Raw genomic sequence first — 12,406 nt, forward strand, 5'->3', positions numbered from 1 at the left:
TTCTATGAAACTGCCTGTATAACTCAGCAGCTAGGAAGAAGTTATTTTTTTAAAGTCCAGAAATTATTTCTTTTCTTTAAAGATTTATTTATTTATTTATACAAGCACTAGGTACAGTCAAAAACGTGGGAGGGTGAGAGAATTCACCAGACCAGAGCGGAGAACAGAACAGGCAGACTGACGAAGTACACTGCTGAGGGGAGCAGTGGGCGGCAGGAGATGTCTGCGCGCCATGTGGGACCCTCGCCCCGTGGCCGGGGATCGAACCAGCGCTGCAGAGGCTACGGGCAGCTTCACAACCCAGCACTCAACCGCTGCACCACTGGGGAGGCCCCAGAAATTATTTCTTTAAAAGACTATTTTTAAAACATTTGTTGGAAAAGGATACCATAATCCAGCAGATTAATGATAGTTCAGGAAATAATTTTTAGCAAAAATAAGAGGATTCGCTTATTAAGTGGTACAGCTTTTAAGCAAAACTATTGGTTTCTATAAGCCCAGCAATGAAAATCCGTTACATGTTTTAGAGTCAAATAATATATATCCATTTCCCTTAAGAGTTCAGTTAAGAAATACATACATAGGAACAAATTCTATAACCTAAAACTCTCAAGCAATGCAAAAGGATAGGCATGTTAATTTCTTCATTTTCCTGAACACTGCAAGAAAATTCGATACTCCTTTCAGTGAAAGACACACCCCCACCACAGGTACTGGGGCTGTGTGACTATTTTATGCAAATGTGAGGATTTTGCATCTATTCCTGTTGAATATAATGAAAGCCTATAGAAGCCTCCTAGGGAAGTCCATCAGCTCTGAAAGGAAACCTTTAATTCTTCCTGGAAGGTGTGATTATTTTCTAGGTGGGGCCACAGGAAAGAGGTTAGTCAAGAGAAAATGAAATCTAGAAAAGTAAGCTTCAAGGAGATCAGATAAAGAACTCATTTTGTTTTGAGGTTTTCTACTCTATGCTACAGGTTCTAATAACATAGAGGTCTTCAAAATGACCCAGGTTTGGTAAATACTAAAATGGCCTCAGTTAACAGAGTTGAAAGGGCTTGTGTAGTACATTGTCAGCTGAAGATGCATCAACTAGATTTGCTCAGATTTGCTAAGGCAGATTCTTAAGTGTCAAGGTTCTCTGTAGCTCCTGCCCATTCATTTTCCCAAGGCTTTGGCAAAGATTTCAGCCATGTGTCTACATTATAGAGTTACTGATGGACTATTGCATGAAAAGTCCGAGAAAGTGATGACATTATATCAGTTTCTACTAACTTTACCTTTTGGCATAGCTTTCATAAATATACTACTCTTCTTTAAAGTAATGTTATTTTTATTTTTCCTCTGTTTCTTCTTCAAGCTCCAAAAAATACATGCTAACCCTAGGATGACAATATTAGGCGAATAATTCAGAGTCCTTCTTTATTTAATAAATTGCACATACACTTGAATGCTCTAAGACCATCAATATGCATCCAAAATAAATTTGTTTGGAAATATTCATGGGAATAAATCATCTTAGTATCAGACCCACTCTGCACATCAATGTATAACAATAATTTTTATTAGATTTTTCTTCTAAAAATTGAAAGGGAATTAAATCTTATCCATATCTGTGATGACTGCAGTGACAATAGGAATGGTAATTTAATTTCAATATTTATGTGAATACATGAATATTCTTGTAACATTCACATGATTTATGAATAGTTTAGTCTATTGAGGCTAAAAGAATGTGAGGCCTAGAGGCACAATTGCATTCTTAATTCTAATTTCTTTCCAGGAATTTTAATTTATATGCCAGAGAAATGTCTGGTTTTAATTTGATATTTTATAAATTGTTGCAAGGCAATATGAGAATGTGGAAAGAAAACTGGATCCAGAATTTTTCAAACCTGTGGAATGTTGCACAATGCAGGGACCTGAGTCTTTGAAAGCACCTCCAGCCATTTTAATGAGCAATTCACTTTACTTAAAGAACTTCACCTCTCTGGGCCTAAAGATTCTTGTTTGTGAAAGGAGGGGCAGGCTTAAGGAAGATAGTCCAATTGCATTATGCATAGCTCATTGCAGGTTCTCTTCTTGGTGATACCCATCCTGCCTCCACCATTAACTGTGTGACTGCAGGCTGGTCACACCTGTAGGGGCATCCATTTCTTATAGCTAAAATGTTTGATAAATTCTAAATTCCCTTTCAACATTTCAACAATTCTTTTCATCATAGCTATCTTCTCAATCCTTAAGTTCCTTTTCAGCTAAGTCTTCCATACCAGTACTCACCCCCACTTCCACACAACAAGAACACTAAGTCCTTCCTCTCTGCATGCCAATATACCTTAGCTCCTGAGACTAGATTATTCTTTTTTAAAATTTTTTATTTTTTTAAACAATATTTGCTTCCCCCGACCCCCTCAAGTTGAGTCCCCATAGAATTTCCTTTCCCAAGGCACCCGTGCACCATCACCACGGTCTCCTGTTCTCTTCCCTCCCTCCCTCTGATCCCTCTCCCTCCTCCTCCCCTGCAGGATGTCTCTGATTTGTAATTGTCTTTTTTTGCTTTGTTGTTTTTTGTACTGTTATTTTTTTTTTACACTGATGTCTTATTTGGTTCCCCTATATTCCTGTTATAAGAGAAACCATCCGATATTTTTCTTTTTCCTTCTGGCTTATTTCACTGAGCATAATTCCTTCTAGCTCCATCCATGTTGCTGCGAATGGCATGAGTTTATCTTTTTCATTGCTGAATAATATTCCATTGTGTATATATGCCACATCTTCTTGATCCAGTCATCTATTTTTGGGCATTTGGGTTGTTTCCAGGTTTTACCTATTGTAAATAGTGCTGCAATAAACATAGGTGTACAGGTATTCTTTTGAATCAATGTTTTTGTGTCCTTTGAGTAGAGCCCTAGGAGTGGAAATGCCAGGTCATATGGTAGCCCCATTTTTAGTAGACTGAGGAATCTCCACATAGCTTTCCATAGTGGTTGGACGAGTTTGCACTCCCACTGGCAACGTAGGAGAGTTCCTTTTTCCCACATCCTCACCAACCTTTGTTGTTGCTTGTGTTTTTGATATGTGCCATTCTTACTGGTGTAAGGTGGTATCTCAGTGTGGTTTTGATTTGCATTTAGCTAATTATAAGGGATATTGAACACTTTTTCATATGCCTGTTGGCTATTTGCATTTCCTTTTTGAAGAAATGTTTTTTAAGTTCTTCTGTCCATTTCTTGACTGGATTATTTATTTTGTTTTTGTTGAGCCATGTGAGTTCTTTGTGTATCTTTGTGATCAGTCTTTTATCAATTGAATGGAGTGCAAAGATATTTTCCCAGTCAGTGGGGTGTGAGACTAGAAGATTCTTAATACCAGAAATGGGTTATATCTCATCTTTGCCTCCTTGGAACTACACTACAAAGTACCTGTTACAGAGAAAGTGCTAAACAAATGTCATTTGGATGGATGGATGGATGGATGGATGGATGGATAAATAGATGGGTAGATAGGTAACATTCATTCCCTAGGGCTGTGTTACCACAGACTGTAATTCTGGAGTCTAGAAGGCTGTCATTAATGTGTTTGAAGGATCATGCTCCCCCTGAAACCTGCAGTGAACATCTTTCATTTTCTCTTCCAATATCTGTGTTTTGCTGGCGCTCTTGGGTGTTGATGGCTAGCTGAAGCAGCGCTCAGTCTCTACTCACACTACATTCTTCCCTCATTTGTTTGTGCCTCTTCTCTTCTCATGACAACACCTGCCCACCTTACTATAGTATGACCTCACTGTAACTAATTACATCTGTAAAGGCTCTATTTCCAAATAAAGTGGCATTCGCAGGTACTGGGATTAGGACTTCAATATATCTTTTGGAGACAACACAATTCAATCTATAGCAGATGTGAGTAAAGAGCTTAATCCCCTTCAAAGAAAAAACAGGTGTTCAGCCTAAGTAGAATTTAATATTTAAATATACTTGAAACCTTTTTTCAAAGTAAAGATTAAAAATTAAGTGAGAGAAAATAAGTGAAATGAGCCATACTCCTACATCTTAAAAAAAAGACTATAATTAGAGAGAAAGAAAGCAAAAAATCCCATTGTCAACCATCCCAATGATGTTGATCTCTAGTAAAATCTCCTCTGTGGAAGGAACTTCTGCCTTGAGTTGGAGGACTGTTGTGTAAACACCACCACCATGATAAAGAAAAGAAACAGGAGTGGTGGAGCAGCAAGATGCTGCTCGATGAAGGATCCTGGCTTTTTTATTGACAGAGAAGGGTGGGTCAAACTGAACACTGGATTTTGGGCTTTAGGGAGGGTGAGCATACACCAAACTCCCACCCATGGCTCCAATCTTATTAACAAGGCATTCCACTGATAAGTCTCTGGGTGGCAAAGCACATCAGTATTGCCCCAGGGTAATCAAGTGTCCTGCTCTAATCTAACTTGAAAGGAGCCTTGTACAATACACCCACAGAGGACTCCATGAAAATCTTGCTCTGTCCCACAACAAGAATGCTTCAGTTACAGTTTGGTAACTGTACTGTGTCTTTGAAAATTCAGCCCTTCTATCAGATTTCACTGAAGTTATCAGCAAGAAAGGATGGCCTCTAGCATTTTCTACTTCCTGTGTAAGTAATATGTAGATACACACACACACACACAGAGGATTATTATAAAATGTAAATTCCCCCTTGTTTTATTTGTTATTATTTTATACTCAATAGGAACTATGCTAGTTCTTTTTTTTTTCTTCTTGCAAGATTTGACTTTAAATTACACACACACAAACACACACATAGCTTTATTCATTTTATTCAGTTTACCTTTTATCTTTAAATACATTCATAATCTAGGTCAAAATGTAGGAGGAAAGTGTATGATGCAAATGAAAGGAACAAAGTCACATCCAGGTGGTGATGGAGCTAAAATTCTTGAGGCACCTACTTTACTGCTACCTTACCTTTATAATAAATGTGTAACGGGCCTTTAGATTGAATTCTATGTTACTTCTTATACATGAGCACATTTGAGAGTATCAAAAAGGTAGAGTGATAATTCACACTTAGTACAATGAGGATTTACCATACAGATTTGTAAAGGCATCCAATGTAGCCCTGACCACTGCAGTGTGGTGGGCAGAGAGGACAGATCTGAGAGGGCAGATGTGTTCCCTAACTTCTCAATGCACCCCAAAGTTAGGCCCTTCTAACAAACAGCACGACGTTTTCGTTTTTGCCAATCTAACACTGGGAAATCTTTTTGGCTTTAAGAAGCCTATTAGTTAAAAATGAATCAATTAAATATAAAATGTCCTTAGAAATTCGGGGATTATTATTATTTCTAACTAAAATAAGTTTGGTGAAATATGTTTTTTTAAACGCATCATGTCTCCCAGTGTGCATTATTGTTTACACTCACAATCAGAGGCATCTATCACTATAAGTCTTTGCCAAACAATTTAAAAAGACAGCTTAAAAAAGGAAAAACAAGGGGCCTCCCTGGTGGCGCAAGGGGTTAAGATGCCCTGGCCAGGGCGGTGACCCACATGGTGTAGCAGATCTCTCCTGACTTGCCCACTGCTCCCCTCAGCAGTGTATTTCTGTCACTGCCTGTTCTGCTCCCCACTCTGTCTCTGGTGAACCCTCTTCCCCACACACCTCTGGTCTGTACCCCAGTTCTTGTATGCATGAATAAATAAATCTTTAAAAAATAAATACATAAAAAAGGAAAAACAAAGCATTGTATCACAAAATGCTGTCCATGTCACCTCTACAGGATCTCAAGGGTCTGTACAATTCTCCCTACCCCACCTCCATCATGCAGTTCAAACTACCAACATAGCCCACTGGGAAGTCTACCATGGCCTCCTCTGCAGCCTCCTTGGGTTCCCCACGGTCACTTGATCAAAACCCCTGTCATCCTCCCTTCTGTATCTGCTTTTTCTCCCTTCTCTTAAGAATGAGCACCCAGAATCTGATAAAGCAGTAAGACTTGAAAAGGGGAAACATTTCAGTTATGACTTTCTCCTCATCTCAAATGTTGCCTGAACATAACTGAATTTATGTGGACTTCATCTCATTGCCATTATTCCATGAACAAATATTTCCCTTAGCACTGTATGAAAATTTAGACTAATGCCTTTTAGGATTCTTTTCATTCTAAGATTTTCATGAAGAAAGAAAAATTACAGTAAGTCTTAGGGAAAATTTTATGGTATTGACCATATTTCTTAAATCCTAAAATGCACATTTTTTCACATCCTTAAAATCTCTGCAATCAAGATGTATATTGCAACTGATGACAGGTTATGGCTTAATCAGAAACTTTTTTTTTCTTAAGTTTTCCCAAAATAATTGTTCATCTTAAAGTCGATGATGTCTTAAGTAAAATATAATAACAATTCCTTGCAGTATCAGTGACAGCCTTCTTGTGCCATCATAAACTTGTAACTCAACTAACATCATTTTTTCTTTTGTCTACATCATCAAATCAACTGTTTACTAAGAATCTACCATAAAGTACCATGGTAGGTACTGTTGGAGATAAAAATCATGTATTCAGCAAATTCATATTCCATATTTACTATAGGCTGCATTTCATTCTATACATGGGATCCTGGGAATTTAGACACATATGATCTCTAGCTTCAAAAAGCTGTATTCCAGGATGGGAGAAAGTAAAGAGGTAAACAAGATATAAAATAATAATGACAGGGCCTCCCCTGGTGGCGCAGCAGTTGAGCACTGGGCTGCGAAGCTGCCCGCAGCTTCTGCAGCACTGGTTTGATCCCAGGCCGCCAGCGAGGGTCCCACATAGCGCGCAGACCTCTACTGCTGCGCTTGCTGCTCCCCTCAGCAGTGTATTTTGTCGGTCTGCCTGTTCTGTTCCCCGCTCTGGCTCTGGTGAATTCTCTCACCCTCCCGCACTTCTGACTGTACCCAGTGCTTGTATAAATGAATAAATAAATCTTTAAAAAAAATAATAATAATGACAAAATCCAGTATTGCTATAAGGGAATATTATATTACACAAAAGATAGTAAATGTAATTCATCAAGTCTTTCTATCTTTCTTGTCCCTAAACACATTTCCTCCATGATCCACAAGCATTTCCTCTTTGGATAGTTCATTGTTAGGGTATAGAAATGCAGTCATTTTGCCCACAATGTATTAAGGATTCTATTCAATAAGTTAATTTATTTTTTCACCTCTTCCTTCATGTCCCCTGCTGTGACATAGAGAGAACATATAGTTTTAAAGGCTCAATCTGGAAGTGATTCCAAAAGTAATCATGTCATGCCTTACAAACCATTTCCTTTTTGGCATCTCCCACTTCATGCCACATCTAACTTTTACTCTATGGGAAGAAATGATGGCAAAGTCATAAAAATGTACCTCTGGGCTTTTCTGACCATATCCTTAGAATACAAGCAAATGATTTTTTTTCTTTTTTTAACTATGTATCTATTTATTTATATTATTACATGTGAAGCCTCCCCTTCCCATCCGTGATACCCCAGGTCACAAAATGCAGGATAAATAATCCTGGTCCATACTATTATTCTTTAGAATTTATGTAAATTGTGCATATCTATGTTATCAATGTTTTTCTTTTGCTTAACTATCTGATGCTGTTTTGATTACTCATCCAGTCCAAGAGAAATTCAGAGGCATACAGAATGATCTCTTTTGCACCCTGGCAATTTCAACCAAATGTGGAAGGTAAAGAAATAAAACTAATGAACAAAACAAAAACAAACTATTGACCATAAAAACAAAGTAGTAGTTACTGAGGAACAATTCACTCCCTGTTGTTTATACTCCACTTCTCCATGCCTAGGAGATCTTGGGTGCTAGAAACTGTAACTCCCAGCATATCATGAAGCTAGACTTCCTGAATATGGTGGCTTATAACTGGAGACTCTTGGTTTTTGACTCTGACAGTCACACTATTACTGCTGGAAGGAGATGCATGGAAGGAGATGTATGTGAGACATGTGGGTGAGAATCATGTAGGGAGGCTGCACCTGGTCCTTGGCAGAGAACATGGTAGCCACTATCTTGTGTTGGATACCTCATTACCTCATCTTGGGTAATGTGGTAGATTCTAGATTTTGACCCTCTCCTTCTGTCTTAGCTCTCTGGGACTTGCCTAAACCCTTCCATGCAGTTCTTTGCCAGAAGGTACCTTATACTTGTGGTGAAATTTCATGCCTCATAGCCCTACTTCAGGCCAAGACTGTTGGGCTTGGCATTTTGTCCATGAGGGGTGGGTAATTTGGGGAAATATATTGGGAAACAATTGCATCTGAAATCCTTTCTCCTCTCTTTCTCTTTCTCTGCACACTACTCCTATTAAAATCTTTCTTACTAAGAGTCTGTTTCCTTTGCCTTTGCACACACAGGTGGCCAGACTCCTTCTTGAGTATGCATTCCTTAACAACTTGGGGTCCCTTGGTACCCCTCAGGCACATGCTAACATTACCAGAAAGGAATGGAGAAGGGGAGGGGTGGGTAAATCAGGTAAAAGGAATCAATTTTATGGTAAAGGATGGAAACTAGACTTTTTGTCAGAAATGTAATATAGTATATACTGATGTTGATGTACAGAGATATATACCCAAAACAACCTACATAATGTTATAAACCAATATTACTTAAAAAAGTTTAAGTCTCAAACAACAGCACCAAAAAAGAATGGTCTTCAATGACTTACATATTGGAACCAATTTAGTCAATGGGAATTCGCTCATGCCTAAGTGATCAAAAGAAGGATATCAGCATGGAGTTTTCTTTCTTCTTTGCTATCACAATTTAATAATTAAATAATAATAGCAAGCAATGGGGAAAATTATGAAGCAAACCAGGCTAAATGAAAATGATTTACTGGAATTAGTAACCAAGAAAAAATTAAATTTGTGTCAATTGTAAATTTGTCTAAAGCAGGTATGTACAAGATAAAAGGAGAAAAATATAATCAAATGGAACAAGGAGTAAAAGGTAGGTGGAATTGGAATAATTCTTGTTTATGAGTTTTACCAAGGCCATATTGATGCTATAGCAGCTTTTGTTAATGCACCTTATGTAATCCCCAAAGACAAATATCTTATTTGGCCATTGATTCCTAAGTAGGGAGACAGTCAGGAATCCCCTTCATACTCAGCCATGGATTTCCTTCCAGGGCTCTTGGGCAGATTCCCCATTGAGTTGATTGGATGGAAATGCCCTGGTATACCCGCTAGTCTGCTTTACAATAAAGTAGGCCATGCTCCTCAGGGAAATTTTGGATGAGACTAGAACCTGAAAGTCCTTACTATGGGCTAAAAGGGATTATAAATCCCAGGCAGACTTGAACAAAAGATCCAGATTGCTTGGAAGGGATCCCTGCTCAATGGAGTCCAGGTACACCCATGATTTTGATTGTGACTAAAAAAAAAAAAAAAAAAAAGTACAACCATTATCCCTTTGCAGACATACCTCTGATATTGGTAAAACAGTGAGGCTGATATTAGAAATATTAGTATGCTGCCCTAGTGATACAGCAATTTAAGATTCATTCTCCATGCCAGGCACTAGAAATACAAAGATGAATATGATAGTTTTTGTGTTTCAGGAAATCTTAGTCCCCTGGGAAAAGTAAACATGTAATACAGTAAAAGATGTGTTGGATAAAAGATAACTAGAACAATAACAGAAATAAATAAGAACCAAGGACAGGATAAAGCATGGGTGGACAGGGAAGAGACAAAGGGAAACATTATAATGGAAGACATGCTTGAGAAATATCTTAAAAGATGAGATTCTACCAAGCAACTGAAGAAAAAAAAGACACACGTGAATATGGTTAGTTTGAAAAGTCTGAGGAGTCTTGCACTGTTGGAGCATCAATGCAGCCAAGAGGGGACAGAGAGACAGGAACTAGGACCTGGACCACCTAGGAGGCTGTGCTTAGCAGTTTGCACTTATCATGCCACTGAGTCTCATTAAAGTGTTTTAAGTAGTGGGGGAGGATAATCATATTTACATTTTAAAAGTTGGTGGTGGTGGGGCTGTCTGAAAAGCAGATTAGAAACAGTGACATGTGACTTTATTACATACATGCATACTTTCATTCAGAGGATCAGTGTATATCTCTCAAACATATTTGGTCCTCATCCACAGTTCCTGTCTACAGCTCCAAATTCCCTCAGTGTTGAGAATGATAAAGATGTTTCTTACTATGTCATGAGGTTTCTTTCTATGTCATTAGAAAAACCATCAACAGTAGGAATGGAGGCTGGTTGCCTGGGGAACTAACCTAATGAATAGAGGATTGGAAATTCTGGTTCTAGACCCCGACCTCAGGGGAGGAGAAGGGATTTGGAGATTAGGTTCAAGTGCCAAAAGCCAATAAATTCATTAGTCACGCATATGTAATGAAGTCCAAAAGGGTGGGGTCTGCAGAGTTTCTAGGTTGTTAGTAATATGAGGAGTTGGAGAGAATGGCACACCTAGGGGAGGCTGCAGCCTTTCTCCATTGCATTCCTTCCATTTCACTGTTCCTAAATAATATCCTTTGTAACAATTAGTAATTTGGTAAGTAAAAGAGTTTCCTCAGTTCTATGAACTACTCCAGCAACATAGTCAAACAGGGTGTCCTGGGAATCTCTGATTTACAATCAGTCAGTCAGGAGCACAGGAAACATTATACACTTGTGGCTCCTGTCTGAAGGAGAGGACAGTCCTGGGATATTGAGAGTTTTGCTTATGGGATCTGATACCATGTCTAGATAGACAGCATCAGAATGGAGCCAAATTGTGTTGAATTTTAGACACCCTGCTGGTGTCTGAAAATTGCTTTATGGTAGACTTTCCTGGTGGCTCAAAGGGTTAAGCACAGCACTGTGAAGCTACCCACAGCCTCTGCAGCATGAGTTCGATCCCTGGCTAGCCAGGGAGCTACCCACATGGCGCAACAGACCTCTCCTGTCTCGCCTGCTGCTACCCTCAGCAGTGTATTTCAGTAGATCTGCCTGTTCTGCTCCCGACTCTGCCTCTAGTGAATCCTCTCACCCTCTGCACCTTTGGTCTGTACCCCAGTTCTTGTATGCATAAATAAATCTTTTTAAAAAATTGCTTGTTGATGTAGAGAAGCCTGTAGACACCCCAACTGGAAATGGGTCTCAGAGACACCTATACACAAACAAGACTAGCAGTAGGGAAGCCAACTGGGAGATTACCCACAATAACCCAGCTGAGCCTAAAAAGGTCTGTGGCTGTGGGGTGTGACTGAGCAAACATATGATGAAAGATGTCTAGGAAGTATATCACCTAATTTTAGGATTTAAGAGGTCACTGCCACCACAAATAATTTCCGTGGAATTTGGGGGGGGGTGGTTTGAAGTGGGAGTTGGGATTCATTGAGTGGAGGAAGAACTACAAAGTTAACTTAGGAAATTTGGCTTGGCTTCACACATCCCACTCTGACCACGACTGTCCACTACTTCCCCTCCTCCAAATTTCTGCCCACTGCTTCCCTGTTGGGATCCACCCTCACCACTCCTCCAAACTGCTTTTGCCAAGGTCGTCAAAGACCTCCTTCTTGCCATATCAATCATTCCTCATTATCTAGTGACTCTGTGTTGCAATTGGTGTTGGGTTTGGTGGAATAACATGCAATTGTAGAGGTGTAAACCTATACCCCTAAGGTGTATACTGTGATGTAACTCAACATTACCTCAATGAATATATCTTAAAAAAAATATTTTATTTACTTAGCTGCTACAATGCCCGCTGTTCTTGTTTCTCCCCATTTGATGGGGTGCTTTTTCTAATTTTTTGTGAGCTCCGTTTTCTCTGCTTAGTTTCTTACAGTTTGTCATAGGCCTCTTCTTTTAAAAAAATTTCCCCCAGGGCCTCCCCGGTGGTGCAGTGGTTGAGCTCTGGGTTGCGAGGCTGCCCTCAGCCTCTGCAGCACAGGTTTGATCCACTGCTGCCTGGCAAGGGTCCCACATGGTGCACAGACATCTTTTGCTGCCTGCTGCTCCCCTCATTTTGCCTCCAGCCAGGCAAAAATGACCTATCTGTTCAGGCAATTGTTTTGTTAATACAGGGCTGTCAGTCGAGGACTCTTTGATGTCCTCTAGGGATAAAGAAATACCAGGCACAGGCAGCCGTAATTCTCTGAGTTTTTTATTTATTTTCTCTAATTTAGACCCTTGATCTAGCATATCCTGTAGCAGACCCCACAATGAAAAGGCATCTATGGGGACCTTCTTGGGTCCATGGAGAGTATAATAGGTTGTCATTTCCTCTCCTACTCTGGCCCAAGTTCTTATATCCAGAGTACCATCCCTTGGAAACCAAGGACAACACATTTCAACAAAATTTAGGAAACTAGCCAATTGTGCATGAGAGGTCTTAAGGC

The sequence above is a fragment of the Talpa europaea genome (assembly GCF_964194135.1).
Source record: "Talpa europaea genome assembly, chromosome: 13".
Taxonomy (NCBI): domain Eukaryota; kingdom Metazoa; phylum Chordata; class Mammalia; order Eulipotyphla; family Talpidae; genus Talpa; species Talpa europaea.